The 12,163-nt window shown below is 39.6% G+C and overlaps 1 protein-coding gene across 30 annotated transcripts in view; it reads right to left on the bottom strand.

The window, feature by feature from the left end:
- The window catches only part of CEP112 (centrosomal protein 112), a 412,427-nt gene that overhangs the window by 190,344 nt on the left and 209,920 nt on the right, over positions 1-12,163 (bottom strand). The gene's annotated exons all lie outside the window — the stretch shown is intronic.

Below are 12,163 nucleotides of genomic sequence, written 5' to 3'. Positions count from 1 at the left end.
CTGGGTCTACCTCCCCATCGCTGGCTTCCCTGGTCTGAGCCCGTGACCCGCGGCAGGACTGGGCCACGTGGAGTCGGTCCTTACGGACTGCTGCTCATTTGGTGCGGCCGTCTGTCTACGATGTTTGGCCACGGTTCACAAACTGAAATACGTAAACTAACATTTACAGGCTTATTTGAAAATATTTGCCCATTTCAAACTCACAAAAACCCAGGAGTCAGGCATTATGGCTCCTGAATCACCACATTTCTTGGTTCCCTTGCCCTCATCCTTGAGCCATTTTCCCAGTCTTCTTGTTCAGTGCTATGTCCTCCATCTTCTCTTAGGCAATGAGTGTGGCCCACCCTCATTCCATTCCCCTCCTTAGAGGGGCTCATCCTCACAGTTGGTACCTGCTGCCATCCTTCCTGGTGACCCCCAAGCCTTTATTTCCGGAGGAGAGCTCTCCTCTGAACTCTAGCCTTATATTCCCAGGTGCCTAAGTGACATCAATACCTGATGCCCTGTGCACATGGACCACAGCTCCGGCCTCCTCTCCCTCCCTCTCTGCCACATCAGCTTTCCTGTCGCCAAAGCCTTGGCTAAGTCCCTCATCACCTGTCACTAGGATGACTCCCAACGAGCCACCCAGCCTCCAATCTCACTGCCTTACGACTCTTAATCCTCTGCTTCAATTCTCCAGTGACTTCTGATTGTCGACAGTTATGATCGCTCCACTTTGCACTGGACACGCCTATCATAAAAAACTGGAGCATGCAACCTAGCATGTATATGTGTAAATCTGTGACACTGCCATATTAATACATTCTGCACATTACAAAAACTTACACAAAATAGATGAAATACAAATACACATAAATGGAAGTTCTTTTCTTTCTTCCTATATCCTAATGGACCCTACTTGGGAGAACACTGTTCTAAATAATTACCAGAAGGGGTAACAAGTGTTGCAGGTAAGACACTGAGGTAAGGAAATGGAAGACACAGAAATGGCAGCACAGATAGACAGTATAAACCCCAAACTGGAGACCGGTGTTCAAGGAGAGCTGGTCCTGACTTCCCAACATGGTGTAAAGCATTTTGCAGGTACTGATCTTGCTACTCCCGTTTAGAATGCTTTTCCTATTCTAATTTGCGTAGCAAATTTCTATTCACTAAAAAAACCTCAATGCATATGGTATCAACCTTTTCTGATCCCCTCCCAGACCCTATCTCCCCACACTCCATAACTCCATCTCTTCTTTACCTGGGATCAAGGCACTTCCTCACTTCATTGCACTTTGCTATACACACGTGTGTAACTCTAGAAGGCCTAAAGGCTGGGTCCGCTAGAGGAGGCCCCAAGATATAACTGCCCATTTCCACGCTGGTACTGTTACTAGTTCCTTACACACAAGGTGGGCAAGGCGGGCATGTAGGCAAAGTTTCCAGAGAGTAGAAAGCAGCCAGGAGGGGACCGACCTCCCTCCACCCCAAAGAAAGGGGAGCTAGGCATCCTAAAGGGCCCGATTAAATCATCACATGGATCAGGTGGTACCATCAGCAAAAGGGTGCCCCATGGGGACCTGTGGGCCAGGGCAGGTTGTCCTTCTGACCAGGGGTGTTACTGTGTCTCTGCTCTATGCAGACGCACCCTCCGTCTATGTGAAAGGAAGGTATTCTTTGCCCCCAGCTGTTGGAAGGAACCATACTGCCGTCCTATCATGACAGATGCACAAATGCCTGCTTCTCCATAGACTATATGAGCTGGAGGGCAAGAATCACTCCGTTTTGAATATTCCAAGGTTGACTACGGTGCCTGACACGTAGTGGGAGCTCAGCAGAGGACACCGCTGAATGAACGACTGGATATCACAGATGTGGAAAACAATGATCAGAGATATGAAATTGGTTACTCAGATTTATAAAGCCAGTAAGTGGTCGAGACTGGTCATGAACCAGCACCTTTGTTTTCATATTCAAAAGAAATTGATCACTGCATCTAGGCCCATACGTTATCTATCACCTGTATGCCAATGATGTCCAAATTCGTATTTCTGGAGTCTCAACCTGCATCTCCAACTCCCTGTCTGACGCACCTCCATCTGGATATTTAACGTGAGGCTCGAACTTAACTCGGCAGAACTTTGTTTTCATTCCCTCCTAATTGCCCTCATAGCTGGCATCATCGTCTAACTATAGCTGCTCAAACCCTAACTCTACAGAAGTCCTCTTTGCCTCACTCCCCACAGCTTACCCATCAGCAAGTCCTACCGACAAATGCACACATCACACAGACACCCAGGACTGTCCGCAGAGCCTCAGCGGCCTTTTAGAAGCGTGAGTCAGATCACGTCACCTTCCTGCTCAGAAGCCTCTCCTTGTCTTCCAATCGCATGCAGAGTCAAAGCCAGCTCCTCAGAGGCCCGGCCCTTCCTGCCCCTGCTCTGCTCCTGACACACAGGCTTCCTCTTCTCTTCCGTCAGCTTAGACAGCTCCCCCTGGAGCGGCCTCGCTGACGGCCAGCGAACAGTCACCGGGCACAGTACCACAGCTCTGCACCTAACAGGGACTGTCACGCAATGCTCTCCTTGTTAAGTTGTGATTTGTGTTATCATCTGTCTTTCCCCCATTCAAGTGTAAGTTCCTTTAGAGCAGAGGACTGATCTATCTTGTTCTATTCTGTAACCCTGAAAGGAATCCTCTTAGGGCCAGAGAGACCATTCCCTACACAACTTGGGGCAACATTCATGTGAAAGGCACCTCCTGAAGGTGTATGCCCCCATCCCCAGGGCCTGGCACAGAACTGCACTCAAAATACCTTTATTGAGTAAATGAATCAAGTTGAAGGAAGGCTGTGTCATAAGCAAATTCCGTATACATAATTCTGCCTAATTCTGACAGATAGGAAAACGTATGTGGAAATAAATTTGATTTATACATGATCCAAAGAGTCACAATTATAAAAGTGTTCAAGTCACAGAGTTCCATTTTGTCAATATCGATATGGAACAATGAGACTTCAAAGAGCAATCGGAACAGTCAACAATAATTATGATTTTTCTGAGAAGATCTACTCTGCTATTCCTATTTCTGAATTGAATTTTTTTAAGAAACACCGACTTTATGGCAATAGATTGTGATGTTTGCTGCATGTCCTACACCTCCACGGCTCTCAAGACCTGAACCAGCCACACAGGCTTTACAGGGGCTGGGGACACACGGCACCTCCTGAACTCAGGGCTTTTGTCTAACAACAGCCTTGGAAGCAATTTTTGAATAAATAAAGAACCAAAGGTTTTCCACCCTCACACTCTACTTCTCCTGTTGCACATGCCAGCATCATTTTATCTGGAGCTATTGTAAAATTTGCCCAACAAGTGTGGATAACATTTACATTACAAAAATTAGCTTTTCAGGAAACATTTGGTAAACACATGCATTTTGTACGTTAAATGACATCTTTGCAAATAACGAAATAAATAAGGTCCCACTTGACCCTAGCGATCTGGGGTTTGTTTCATTAATAAAGACTGACTTAAGGAGTAGACTTAAGATGAATGAATCGCCAGTTTAATCTTAACCTTTTTAAAGACCTACAACTCTCAAGTCCTTACTGGAAAATTCCCTCGCTTTAAGATGCTAGGCCTGGCTGGACCATTGCTGCATGTTCACCGAAAGCTCCTCTGTACCACAGAGCGATAATGTCACTGGGACACAAACACACCCATGCGTGCGCAAGCGCGCGCGCACACACACACACACACACACACACACACACACACACACACACACACACACACACACACACACACACACACACACACACACACACACACACCCCGAGAGCACTGCTGCATTGCAACTGCCCCCACTAACAAGGAAAGAGACCTCAGGTCCAGGGCACAAACTTCAGCAAACTTCTTATGGTATCTGAGGACACCATTAGCTCATTCTCAAATCTTACTACTACTTTCAGGCTTTGACTTCATACCCGAGCAAAACAAATCCAAATGAACAGGAAAAATAACACACATTTTCAAACCCTGCAAGTCTAATTGTGCACTGTTTCTTCATGATTTCTTGTGATCTTTCCCCAACCTCTCAGTATACAAATACCCAAAAGTACTTGAGAGGTCAGGTAACAATTTAAATTAATTGTTAAAACAAGTGAAGAAAAATAACTTTCACTAAATTTTAAATATTTGTTTCAATGGAAAAATATTACCTCAAGTTCCACAATGATCCACCAACTAGGTCTCAATGAGGCCACTTTTTATTATCCAAAAGTTTCCTTCTAGAGACAGTATTTTCCAAGGTTTTCTCTACACAAATATTAAAGTTGCTTGAAAACAGACAATTATTTTCATGTAATGCCTTGCTCTCCTCCTCAAACAGGAGTTCAAGGTCTCCCCAACAGAAATTTCTGTGACTTTTCTCATGGAAAATGCTCAGGTGTTAAATATCTTTCGTATCCTGCAACTAGGCGTGATTCCAATTAGTCCTGAACCAAAGACAAAATGACACTTTAATGAGCTTCAATTTGCCAGCTCTTTGAACATTTGATGATATCATCATTTTGCCAGTCATTTCTTGCACTCTGTCTTCAACCTCTCGGTCCCAAAAAATTACCTCAAATATACAAATGAAGACATCAGGGACGTCTCTTAGGGAACTGAGTCAGAAACCCAAAAATGACTTTTCCAAGACATCAAGGAAGAAGAGCTATTCGTCCCATATTTCCTCCCAGGTAACTTCTGCCAACTTCCTCAGTAATTTCATTTAAGGCAGAGGCGAGGAGAAGGAAGGGCAAAACGCTAAGGGCAAAGGGCTAAACGAAGGCGTTTTTCCATATGTCAACGGGAATGACATCCCTCATGTGGAACAGTGATTTATTGCTGGAGTATTTTATGTAAAAGAAAACTCTTCTGAAAGTTTTTCATTTTGACCAAAATTACTCTAGAACTCAGCTCAAACTGCATCAACCTAATTTGTTTTTCTAATTGTTCTTTGTATTTCTATCAAGAAAGTCTCCAGGTTTGAACTTACTAAACCACCTCGACCTCATTTCTAGGAGGTTTTGACCAGCTGTTGCCGTGTGATAGGATTCTTACAAGGATCCCTTTAGAGAAAAAAATGCCAACATTGAAGTCTTTGAGCTTTAAAAAGTCATTCCGTTAAAAGGAATGGATCATATGTAATGTTCCAAATTAGTGTGTGAATATAACAGACATTCATCTATAGTAAACCATTCACAACAAGCCGTATTTCGCCAACACTAAAAGCAAATTCCTAAGCAATATCTTATAAAGACTGGTAGGTCCCACTGACCTAAAAGCTTACTGGATTCTTACTCTGGACATATCTTCTTATTTCAGTAATAATGTGAAAACCAAAAGTGAACCCATTTAAAAGCATAGGAAACTTTAAATTCTAAAATTTGTGGGAAGGAATTCTATTCCAAATAAAATATTAAGAAATGCATATCTCTTCCGAGTTTAGCTGGTTTCAGAATAGAGACACAGCCATGGCTGTCACTTTGGAGAGAGACTGAAACTACTGGCTGAGACCTGATTTGGATTTATATAGCCTGAGGTATGGGTATCAGTGTTTAAACCTAGCAATGTATTAAGAATCCAAAATGAAAATGGAATGGAGTTTATGCAGAATAAATGAAATTCAGAGACAACGAGCTCCTCCATAAGCAGGCAAATGGGCAGGCGAAGTGGTCACGAGCGCCAGCTACACTACTAGTTATGTCACCTTGGGCAACTTGCTGCACTTTCAGAATCTTTCCTCATTGATAAAGTGGAAATACATACAAGTCATTTTCTGACCCAGGCAAGAAGGTCAAAACCGTTTCCAAATAGGAAACTTAATCCTTATGGGGGACTGGCAGGGCTGGATGAGGTGATGCGATGGAAGGGGCCGAGCAGAGAAATTCAGGACTGCTCCAGAGGCACTGCTGACTCAAACCGGACTCGAGCAGCCCAGTTCAGTTACGACCGGCAGCACCGTCAAGTACACCAACTCAATGAAAGAAATGCAAATTGAGATGAGAATCTCAGCATGGGAACAAAGGTAGCAGTGTCTCTCTCCCATGCCCGGCAGAGATTCACACAGCCCTCTTCCTTTTTTGCCATGTCCAAGTGTCTCCAAAAATCTAAAACCTTTCTTGGAAGAGGCCGTGAGATAAAGAGCACTGAATTAAGAAGCCCCGGTTTGCTAGTTCTGTGACCTTGGGCAAGATAACGACCTTGGAACCACAGGTTCTTTACGTGTCAAATGAAAATAATTGGATGCAGTCATCTCTCGTGATGACTTAATCTGACAACATTATTGCTGGATATTCAGACACTCGATATGACTAAAGGCTTCTTATCTGTCGGAACACGCTGTGTACACAGACTTGTGTTCCCTTGCAGTCTCCCGGTTTTCACCACTGCAGAGTGATCACATTATACCCTCCATTGTAAATATCCTCAGCATTTAATCATTAAGAACAACTTAATGTTCTTCAAAACAATTTAAATATTTCTTTAAAAATCCATTAAGTACAATGAGAACATAGGACAGATTTTTAAAGCAATCATTATTGATTGATATGAAGTTGTTATTGCAAATGTAATACTTTATATGTTATTATTTGGAAGGCTTGTCTTGAAAAGGAATATTCTTTATCTAAAAGTGGACCACATGCCATAGAATGTGGTTTCCATGGTAACTGCCACATTTTAAAAATATGCACAGGACTAAAGATACATTGTATAATACTTCGATAAATGCATCATTCTTAGAGAAATCAATTTCCTTGTCTCAGCTTGTTTTTGTTTATTAAACTTAATATAATTTTTTCCACAATGAGGACCAAGTTGAATTATTTATAATAGTTTAATTATAGGTAGATATAGGCTACTTTTCTGCTTTTAAGATGAAAATAATCACAGAATTTTAGAATTACTATGGAGAAAGAAAGCTGGTGACCTCTCAGAAATGTAGCCTTTACTTGAAAGGGCATCTTTCTCTATTTTCTCATAATTAAGTATCTAAGAAATAGTATTCTTCTACACAGTAATATATACAATAATATATTAATGCAAATATGTTATTAGTTCATATGTAATTCTATTACATCACCATTGGATACTAATAAAGTGAGATCTTTGCATCAATGCATCTATTCAGAATATAAGGATTTTTGTCCTATTTGGAAAATTCTAAATAACCTATGTTTTTCACGTCAGAAAAAGAATATTTCCCCCACAGTCTTTTAAAAATGGCTTAGTTGGGGAAAACCTCTATTTGTATTTTAAACAAACACCGAAAGTTCTTGGGTTATCTTTTTTTTTTTAAACATCTTTATTGGAGTATAACTGCTTTACATTGTTGTGTTAGTTTCTGCTGTATAACAAAGTGAATCAGCTATACATATACATATATCCCCATATCCCCTCCATCTTGCGTCTCCCTCCCACCCTCCCTATCCCACCCCTCTAGGTGGTCACAAAGCACCGAGCTGATCTCCCTGTGCTATGCGGCTGCTTCCCACTAGCTGTCTATTTTACATTTGGTAGTGTATATATGTCCATGCCACTCTCACATCGTCCCAGGTTACCATTCCCGCTCCCCATGTCCTCAAGTCCATTCTCTACGTCTATGTCTTTATTCCTGCCCTGCCCCTACGTTCTTCAGAAACATTTTTTTTTTTTTTTTAGATTCCATATATGTGTGTTAGCATACGGTATTTGTTTTTCTCCTTCTGACTTACTTCACTCTGTAGGACAGACTCTAGGTCCATCTATCTCACGACAAGTAACTCAATTTTGTTTCTTTTTATGGCTGAGTAATATTCCATTGTATATATGTGCCACATCTTCTTTATCCATTCATCTGTCAGTGGACACTTAGGTTGCTTCCATGTCCTGGCTATTGTAAACAGAGCTGCAGTGAACATTGTGGTACATGACTCTTTTTGAATTATGGTTTTCTCAGGGTATATGCCCTGAGTAGTGGGAGTGCTGGGTCATATGGTCATATGGTAATTCTATTTTTAGTTTTTTAAGGAACCTCCATACTGTTCTCCATGGTGGCTGTATCAATTTACAGTCCCACCAACAGTGCAAGAGGGTTTAGGGCGTTAACTTTTAAAGCACTTCCGATCTAGAGATGTTTTCTAAGGGTTTCTGGAAGAGTCATATAGTGATAATACAGAAATGTAGGCTTATGACTTAAAATATGCTTTCTTTTGATTCATAATAGCCACTAAATTGGATCTCCCAAAGCAACTGCATTTTTTGATGTTGAGGATAATGGCATTACCCATAAATTAAAATGAAAATTTGGCACATTAAAATAAACTTGCTAATTACATTTTGTGAAAGTACTTAAAGAATCTTAGGTTCTCCCACTGGATTTTATTCCCAAATGTTTTAACATATCGAGAAAATCATCAGTGATACTAGTCAGCGCCTTTTACATGAAGCCCATGTCGTATATTTCTCTCAGAATTGAGCGTTAGAAAAAAAATGAACTGGTACGATTTCTTACATTAGATATTTAGAATTACACAATTCATCATGTTTCACTCTTCACTGTGGCTTCTAGGCAAGCTCAGAGCTAAAACTTGTACTTAACTGGAGCATTTTCTTTAAAAGTATGGATTTTCTGATGCGGTTAATATCATTTATTGCTTAATTACCATTTTCAGTTATATTGCATCTGTATGTGTTTATCATAAAATGCTGCCTCAAATCCTTTTTGAAAATGCTTGGAATATAAAGAAATTAAAATCAAACGTTTTCAACAGAAAAAGTACTAGCCACCCCAAAGCCCAAAGACCATGTATAGGTTCAACAATAGTGTTCAGAACATACATATCATTAAATTCACCCTTCGAGTAATCTTTGAAGAATAATAACCCATCCTTAATCCACTGCACACATGTACACACCCAGTTTATAAATGGACATTTTATCTTGTGCCCAGATTCCCAAATTCATAGAAGATAATGTTATCAAGATATAATTTTTAAAACTGTCCTATCATAAACATCTTTTTTGGAAAACTTTTTTTTAAGTGTAAGAGAGAAAGAAGAGGGGCTCTAAAAATCCCACATTTTAGAATCGGCGATCGATGTAGCCTCTTACTGTCAGTCAGTATGGCAAAATCTAGATGATCTGCCTTTATTGTGCAAAACCATTCATATGAGAATCGTGATTCTCAGTTTAGGGAATCAAGACAGGCATCGAGATGCCAGCATTAGGCAAGACCCACCTCACTATATACAAATCCCCAGTTAAATGTATTTTCAGATGTCGCTGAAAACCCTCTCCACTCTACAGATGTGGTTCACAGTGGCTGCTGTGGTTCCTCTCTCATTACTCAATGCATCCGAACCTCAACAGCTCACAGAGAGAGCTGTCCCAACATGGGGACACCACCTCTGGGGCGAATCACAAAGGTCCTCTAGAACAGTCTCTACAAGGGCTCATACACACCATTCACTTCAGCAGCAAACATCAAAGATCAAGCAACCTCTGAGTGGTTCAGGGTCCTAAAAGCGCAACCAAGGGATCAAGGAATCTACGTTCTGTTTTTCTTCAAGTTCGAGGGGATAAACTGCAGAAATTCTTTCACTACATTGCAGTTCAAAAGCAAAACAAGAATTACACGAGGACTACCATGTTGGAAGAAGCTTTCCTAAGATGATCACAAAAAACTATAAATGTCCTTTATGTTAAAAAACATGATGGAATCAAGCAAATCATTCTCCAAAATAACTTCAGTAAGAGGGATCTGGCAAATGAGAAATATCTGATAATGAGGTTGCGAATTTCCATATGTCTTGAAATCTACTGATCTGGGTGCTTTTCCTTAAACGTTATGACCTCAGGTACATAGCAGACTGAACATCTTATATGAAGGTAGGAAAATTTAATGTGCATGTTAGCAAATGTAAGTATCACAACATAAACTCTCCCATCGTTGAAAATCAAGGAATTATGGCAAAAATATAATGTATGCATAGAATAATTAGCTAAATGCACCAAATAAAAAGAGAGAAATGGTTAACTGTCCTTAGTTATATTACTGTATCTTATTGTTTCTCTATAAAACAAAAATTACTTGAATAACAACACACCTGTAATAATTATATAGCATATTCACCAAAAGGGAGCTCCCAGTTGATATGATTCACCTTAAGGTAGGTGACTATACTTTATAACAATGGTTTTATTAGCATACAACATATTACATAGTTGAAAGAAGCCAAAAGTAGATTTTTAGTATATTGCTTGCAATCAAGAATCTGACAGAAGAAAAGCAGCGAACAAAGCCAGAGCCCCCGGAATAGATATTTCACTGTCCTCCTTTGCTTAAATATTCCAACTAGTCCTTTTTACAAAATGGCCTCCATTGCTAAATAGGAGCAGCCGGGCATGAATTGAATATCAAATGTCTCCCTGGAACTCAGATAAGACATTACACAATCCAGTATTTAAGACACTTGTGTTTGTTCTGCATCAAACCGCAAAACAGTGATTTTTTAAAAAGGCTCTTCTATTTTAAAAAAGATATGTCACTTTGCTTTTTCTGAAATTTGTGAATGGAATTCAGAACCTAAAAGGTATTATGCATTAGACTACTTAGACCACAGTCATGAAAAGATATATTTGGAAAATTTAGGACTTACCTGAGGAAACCGTGAATTAATAGCCCCAATAAATAGTCCAAAATAAATACAAGTTGTCAGCATTTTGGTATACACGGTAAGATTTTTTAAAATATAACTTACTGATAAGAGTTTTTTAAAACTATGTTCTCTAAAAACAACTTAGCATAGCTTCTGCAGAAAATCATTTTCATTTTGATCAAGAATGCATTTAGCCTAAGTTTCCATTGCTTACTAGCATTCCCGGGACAGCAATTCCAATTGTTCCAAGAAAGACAGAAAATCTCAGAAATATAATCAATCGTATGCTACAGCATTTGAAGAGGTCTGATTAATACTTCAATTAGAAGAAATTCAATTAATAACTTCATTATACTCTCCCTGTGGCTTAATTATATGTAATAATTCTAAAATTTCCCTTTTGTTATCACTGGATGAACCGCACCCTATATATGGCAGATACGACATATGCAAAGTCACAAAGATTTCCTCTAAATTTGGCCTCTGTTTGTGTCAGCTTTCTACAACACCACGAAAATAGTTAGAAGTTGTATAAATTAATGTATTTAACTGTATCGATTATTCAATTCTACCATGCAAACAGATCCTGCACTGATTCAGAACCCAAATATCTTCTCAAAGAAGACAGTGGTAAGGCTTAACATCATCTTCGAAGGAGAATGTAAGTGTGAAAATATTCTTAACAAATTGTAATACTAACAATTAAAAGATCAGAATATATTTTATAAAGGCTCTAATGAGGTTGGTGGCAAAAATATAACACACGTTGATTTCACAGGAACCACCTGACTATTCTGGTACTAGGGCTACTACAATGACTACCTCTTTAATTAACAAACCCCCATAAAACAAATTTAAATAATTTTCCTAGAAATGCATGTGACTGACAAAAAAGCCTGTACCTCCATCTTTATCCGAAGGTAAAACACAACGCAAGGTCAAATGAAGATGACCAATAGCCCTATTCTTTGCCTTACCGTCTCCCGCCTTCCACTCAAGACATAACATCTATTTAATCAGCAGTACTTTTATGTTTAGATAATTATGGAATTGCTTAAACGCATATTATAACAAACAGAAGGTCTATTTCGCTATTTAAAATCTACGTTATTTGGGGAGGAAGGATAACCAGGAAGAAGCTCATGTGTGGTGTGGATAATATGGCTAGATTTCAATGGGAGAGAGGTATTTAGACCTAGTAGATGGTATGGTTTTATTAGAAAAGAAAATTATCTTTTTATTGTTATCAATTGCTCTTCAATTTTTCTTTAATAAAATTTCACAGCAACCTCCTCAAGAGGATACACTAAAGGCCTTTGATTATATATACCGTAAAGAATGTATTGTACCACAAAGAAACACACCCGATAAGATTTTTTTCCATCTGAAATTTATAAAGGTAATTTTCCATGCTGACAGTGCACATTCCATCCCTAAGTTTGAAGAGTCAAATGCTGCCACAGCTGGGGGTTATTCTGCAAATGGCCTCCA

This window comes from Orcinus orca, chromosome 19 (assembly GCF_937001465.1).
Source record: "Orcinus orca chromosome 19, mOrcOrc1.1, whole genome shotgun sequence".
NCBI lineage: Eukaryota > Metazoa > Chordata > Mammalia > Artiodactyla > Delphinidae > Orcinus > Orcinus orca.
The sequence above is the reverse complement of the archived record's forward strand: the minus strand, read 5'-3'. Positions and strand labels throughout refer to the sequence as shown.